Source organism: Phascolarctos cinereus, unplaced genomic scaffold, assembly GCF_003287225.1.
Source record: "Phascolarctos cinereus isolate Bilbo 61053 unplaced genomic scaffold, phaCin_HiC Scaffold_2;HRSCAF=192, whole genome shotgun sequence".
NCBI classification, from domain to species: Eukaryota; Metazoa; Chordata; class Mammalia; order Diprotodontia; family Phascolarctidae; genus Phascolarctos; species Phascolarctos cinereus.
Window position 1 is genome coordinate 393500407 of NW_027555625.1, and position 6949 is coordinate 393507355.

The window sequence follows — 6949 nt, forward strand, 5'->3', positions numbered from 1 at the left end:
GCCTCAGACACTTAACACTTACTAGCTGTGTGACCCTGAGCCGGTCACTTAACCCCAATTGCCTCACCCAAAAAAAAAGAAAAGAAAATTATAAAAAACAACAACAAAAAAGATTTTCTATATTCTACATTTTTTTGCCCAGATCTAAGATTTCATGGGTTGTCCATTCTTCCTTAGTGCAGCTAATTCAGACCTGATAAGGTTTTGAGGTGACATGTTTTAACATGGTCACAATGTAATTGCTTATTCTGATATCTTCCCTTCAAAAACATTTATTTTTGACTTACATGAACTGATGCTGAGTGAAATGAGCAGAACCAGGAGAACATTGTACACAGTAACATCAATATTGTGTGATGACTACCTTTGATAGACTTAGCTCTTCTCAGCAATACAAGGATCTAAGACAATTCCAAAAACTCATGATGGCACTCCAGAGAAAGAACCGTGGAGTCTGAACGCAGATCAAAGCATATCCTTTTCTCTCTCTCTCTCTCTCTCTCTCTCTCTCTCTCTCTCTCTCTCTCTCTCTCTCTCTTCTTTCTACTAGTTTTCTCTTTGGTTCTAATTCTTCTCTACAACATAACAACTGTGGAAACATGTTTTTAAAAACTTTTATTATAGGGGCAGCTAGATGGCACAGTGGATAGAGCATCGGCCCTGGAGTCAGGGGGACCTGAGTTCAAATCCGGACTCAGACACATAATACTCACTAGCTGTGTCACCCTTGGCAAGTCACTTAACCCCAGTTGCCTAGCCAAAAAAAACCCTTTTCTTTTTTAAAGAGTGATCATAATCTTGAGTATAATCTTGATTATAGTCTTGAGGCAGGCAGACTCACCAGCAGGCTACTGTCGTGGTCCAAACATGAGGTGACAAGGGTCTACACTAGAGTGGCAACAGTATCAGAGGAGTTTTGTTGTTGTTCAGTAATTTCAGTCATGCCCAACTCCTTGTGACCCCAATTGGGGTTTTGTTGGCAAAGATACTGGAGTGATTTGCCATTTCCTTCTCCAGCTCATTTTACAGATGAGGAAACTGAGGTAAACAGGGTTAAGTGACTTGCCCAGGGTCACATGGCTAAGGGGACACAAGATGTTGTAAAGGTATAAAATACTAAATAAAGGCTTAAAAAAAAAAAAAGATCTTGCAAAGGTGAAACCAACAGGCCTTGGCAATTACTTGGATATGGGGAATGAGAGATAGTGAGGAATCCCAGGTGACTCTTAGGTTGTGAGCCTAAAGGACTGGGAGGATGGTTGGCCCTCTGTAGTAATGGGGAAGGTAGGAGGGGAAGACAGTAATGTTGTGATTTAAGCCCCCAGCTTTCTCAGCAGCAGCATGGCGTAGTGGAAGGAATTCAGGTTTGGAGATGGATCGCCAAGGTTCACATCCTACCTTTGCTACTTAATATCTATGTCACCTGGGCATGTCAGTTTATCTCCTGTCAGTTTTCCTCATTAATAAAATTAAGGGAGGGAGATAGAAGGGAGGGCAGATTAGGGGAAAGGGCATTTAGAATGCACGCTGTCTTGGGATTGAGAGAAAATTTGGAACTCAAAATCTTGTGGAAGTGAATGTTGAATACTAAAAATAAATAAATTAATGAATCTTTTAAAAAATTAAATTAAATTAAAGGATTGTAATAAATGATTTTGAAGGACCTTTCCGACTCTAAATCTATGATTCTATGATCAGAGTGGGGAAATTCCTGGCATTGAAACTCCTTCCACCCACTTAGCTCAGAAACTCTTCTGTAATATATTCTTTGTGTGTTGCCTGGAGACACTGAAAGGTGACAAAATTGCCCATGGTCACATGATAGCAGAGGCAGAATCTGAATCCATGTCTTCCTGATCCCATGTCTGGCCCTTTAAGTGTTGTCAATACCATCTTTCTGGGATGTCTGCATAAAGTCTGCGTAAAGATACAGTTTGTCTTTTTAAGTTAATTTCTGGCTAAGCATAGTGGTGTATTCCTGTAATCCTAGCTACCAGTGAAGTTGAGGCTGGCAGCTTCCTTGAGCTCGGGAGTTCTGAGCTGCCATTGTCTTCCCTAAGTTAAACGTTAATATAGCGAGCCCCCAGGAGCTGGAGCCATCCGGTTGCCTGAAGAAAAGCAAATAGGACCAGGTCAGAAACACAGTGGGTCAAAGCTCCTATCCAGATCAGAGTGTGATCAAATCCATGAGTAGCTCCTGGATCTCCAAGTAGCTTAAGATTTTTTAAAATAAATAATAATAATACAGTTAATTTCTGAGAAAAAGTAAGGCATACTCAAACTTACAGAAGTCATGTAATTATGTAGGGAAAGGTGCAAAAAAGTCCTGCTTTACAACAGAAAAACCAGCTGCCCTTAGCTCACCGGGGATTCCTGTGTTGACTTTGGCGATGCCTGTCCACCAGGCCTGTCAGAGAGGCTACTGAAAGTGAAACAGCAAAATTAATATAATTTCACGGACTACAAACACTACAGTGTTTTTGGTTTTCTGACTCCAGCAATCCCCTATAAAGAGATCCCAGATGCACCCTCAACATCTGATTTTAATTCAGCCTCTTGAGGTTTTGTCAATTTGATCTTCACCAGAAAACTGCCTCTTACCAGGAAAGTCGTGGGCCTCAAGGAATCTGTGCTAATCAAAGAAGTGATATGTCAAAATACTGGAAAGAAAAGAAAATGTCACCTAAAATCACTTTCTTCTGGGCCTTTGGAGGCCCTAGGAAATCACTCATTCCCAGCAAGTTTTCTCAACCCTAAAAGTAAAATTGTCCAAATGAAAAGGTTTTCTCTAGATCTTCCTACATGGTGAGCAGAGAGGAGGAGTGTCTATTCTGTCATTGAATGTCAGAGTTAAAATGAGTCTTGAAGACCTCCATGGAATGGTGGAAAGAGTGTTGGTTCTGGATTCAGAAGACCTGGATTCAATCCTGTCTCTGACGCTCACTGGCTGTCTGACCTTGGGTAAGCCATTAATCTCCCATTGACCAAAGTTTTGTCATCTGTAAAATTAGGAGGTTGAATTAAATGACCTCTGAGTTCCTTTGCAGCTCTAGATCTATGGTTCTATGAATTTAGTCCAACCTTTTTACAAATTTTAGTCCAACCATTTTATAAATTAGGAAGGTAAAGCCAAGAGAGGAGAAATCACTTGCCTAAGACAACTGAAATGCTCAGATGGATCTACAAACTCATCAATATGAATATTCTTTTTAATGATGCAAATTGCAATCCATCCCATCTTGGAACAAGTCTCCCTATCTTGTCCACCTCTTATCTATATCTCCCACTTGTCATAAAAGGCCCACACAAGATGCTGAGGTCCTTCCTCATTTTCTACTATTCTTCTTTGTGGCAAAGAAGTGACCATGGTTGAGACCTCAGTCAAAAGATCTGGCCAGCACAGCACTGGTTCTGGAAAATTCTACTAAACTGTAAAGGCTCCAGATAGAGTCATGGACACAGACTGTGTCTGCTTTCTGAAGACCAGTGTAGCTAAGTACAGAGGGGCTCAGCACCAGTAGGTTGGACACTTAATGATAAACAAGGATCGTGGCAACCAAAGCCCAGAGTCATCTAACTAGTTGATGTCAGAACTGGATACTAGTTCTTGTACATACATACAACCTTCTGAATCCTCCACCAGTTTGAATCTGTCCAAAGCAACAAGATTCAACAGAATGAACACTAAGTAGAAGATATGAGTTACGGGGAACCCAACTCAAGTTCCACTTCCTACTTTCAAAGATCTCCAGCAACTTTCACTGACGCAGATCTCTTATATATCTCTTGTCATCCGTATTATTTATTCTAGTACTACTACACATTTTTTTAAACTTTGTTGTGAAATATTTTTAGCAACACTTTTGAGATAGCAAGAAATAAAACTGGAAACCAGACAGGCATTCTTCGATGAGAGAAAATAAGTTAGCAAATTGTAGTAAATTAATGTCAAGGAATGCTATTGTGTTCTAAGTGACAAATGGGAAGAATGTGGAGACACATAAGAAGATTTATATGAACTGATACAGAGGAAAGTGAGCAGAATTAGGAGAAAATTTTCTGTAATAATAAAAAATGTATAAATAAATAATAAAGTAAATTAAAGTGGTGCAAAAAAAGGCGATAAAACTCAGAATAATTGGAATAAGCTATTTTGGTCTCAGAGAACAAACAATGAAGTACATTTCCCCCTCTTTATAGAATATAGGAGCAGAATGTTGCATATGTTGTCAGACATGTTCATTTTGTCAGCTGGTTTTGCTTAACTGTTTTTCATTGTTAGAATAATTTGATTGAGAGAGAGTTTTAGCAGAAAATAACTGGGGTGCAACTTTTTAAAAAACTTTTTTTAAACCTTGTTATCATCTTTATAAATCTGTATTTTTCTTTGTAAGTAAAAACAGACCCAAGTCCACCAGAGAAACTATTGATAGAATAAGTGGCAGAGTAACATGTAAACTCACTCAAGCAAAAAGTAAGATCTTTATATTTTACAGCATTTAGGAGCCAGATCAGAAATTGTGCTGATTACATCAATCCCTGAAATACTATAGGCTTCCATAGTAAGTGCCATGGTCAATTAAAAGATTGGCCAAGAAATCCACACAGCAAAATCCAAGTGGATAAGAACGTGCGTTGTGGACTTCTGGCCAAGACAGCTGCCCAACAGGAGGCATACTGCCCAGCTCCCACATATCTACTCCAGCAAAAACCTGAAATTCACACTAGGCCTAATGACAAACCAACAATTCAATGAGAAACTATAGCAAGTGACTTCTTCCACCCCCAAACTGCACAAAGAGTCAGCCAGAAACCAACAGGCAATAAGAAAAAGGAGCCAAAAGCAAAGCCAGCCCCAGAGCAGCCAGTGCCAGCAGAGGCAAACAAGCATAGCCTCTTAGCAAAAACAGAAACATGGACAGCCCACAGGACTCTCTATCCAATGGAAGCAAGAATGGAAGGCTTACCTGAGCAAGCTCCAGGAAGGTCAGAAAGCCCCCGGCTGGGGATCTTGAAAGTTCAGAAGAGAAGCAGAGACCAGTCTGGGCTCGGCAGCACTCGGCACTCAGCCCTAACACTGTACTGGGATGCCATACAGAGTCCTGAACATCTAGCCCTCTGAACCAAAGATCCAGGGGGGTCTTAACCTCAAGATAGAGAGATCAGCACAGGGATCTAGGGGACCCCATGTGAAAACAAGCAGAACCAAAAACCCCTCCCAAAAGCACAGCCATAAGCAGAGCCTTGTCCTGGCAAAGAGATAAATAAACTAGAGACTGACCAGCATATAAAAATATGTGTGTGTGTATGTATGTATATATGTATATATGCAGTGAAGATGGAAAGTCCCCAAAATGGTATAATTCTGTAACAACTATAAACATAAACTCAAAGGGAAAAGTAGATTTTCCATAAGTACTATGTGAATACCTAAAAGAAATAAAGCAAGGGATTTTTAAAAGGAAATTAAAGAATGCATATTACCCAGATTATGACATGTAGCTGAATAGATGGCTGGATTGCTAATTAATTTATGAAAGTATGAAATGGGGGCAGATGCATCCAGTTTTCTGGGTACTTACTGGGAAAGACCACAATTGGCAGCAGGAAATGGAGCAGCAATCACACTTTATTAAGGCACACATGGTACAAGGACAAGCAGTGGAAGGGGTATAGCGGCAGACAGTGTGGTGCCAGGGGAATAGGTTAGTGAAGAAGGCAGGTAGCATGGGGAAGAGGATGGGGAGGGGGAGAGGCAGAGAATATCATTCCCATAACCATGGAATTGGTAGCACTCAGTAGCATGGACCTGATAGAGAAAAAAAAATGCTGAAGGGGTGGGGTTTGAGGCCTCATTTTTATAAGGTTTTTTGGAGGAACAGAGATTAGCTCATTGGCATATCCAAACCATCTCAACATTATCAGTAAAACTTCAAAGTTAACATACACATCATCTCAAAGTTATCAGCACCTTTTGATGTTCTGCTAGCAGAGGTCTGGAATTTGTCTGGAATTTGCATATCACAGGACCAGAACCCTGACAGCAGCACCTAGATGGTTCCTGCTAATTCAGTTCATATTCCCAGAACCTCAATTTTGGTTACTATATAATACAATTTCTAAATTATGTTCCTTGGATTTTTGGGATGGTTTGTACTTGACTTCAAGGTTCCCCTTTGCAATCTTATTTCCTTCTTTTGCCCCCCTTTTACTGTCTACTTATAGAACAAGATACAGTTTGACACAATGGCCCATTGACTTAATTCCTCAAGAGGGAGAAGGAGAGGCAGATATAAATGTAGACATAGACATAGACATAGAAGCAGATGCAGACACAGACACAGACATAAATGTAGACATAGATGAATGTCCTGGACAAGCACTGTAGATGGACAATGACCTGAGTTCAAAAAGAGAAGAATCAGCAAGAAGATAGCCTAAGATGCTCCTTCCTGCTACAGCTCATTGTTTTAACACCAATATTCTCTTAGTGGTGCTATATATAACTATAAATCAAGGAATACAATCTCAGAAAAATCAGTACCCAAAATGCAATGGAAAAAAACACATCCTGGCTATGTTTGGTACGGCATATTAACAGTGGTAACTTTTATCTGAGAGGTGATATAAAAGACACCATCGGTTCAAATTCTTATAATCTAGCCAATAGCTCACATATGTTCAGATTCCTTAAGAATCTGGCCAATATGGTGGATCTTTAATAAACCTTGTCTTGGCTGAAAAAAAAAAGATACCATCAAGGATACATGTAAGCTGATAAAGTATGCTCCAAACATATGGTGAGAGATAAAAGATTAAAAGTGTGAGAGGTACACTATTATCAATTAACCAATAAGTGTTTATTAAGCATCCTCTATGAATAGTTCATGGAAAAATATGAACAACTATCACACATAATTAGAAGATATGAAGGAATTTTGATCTACAA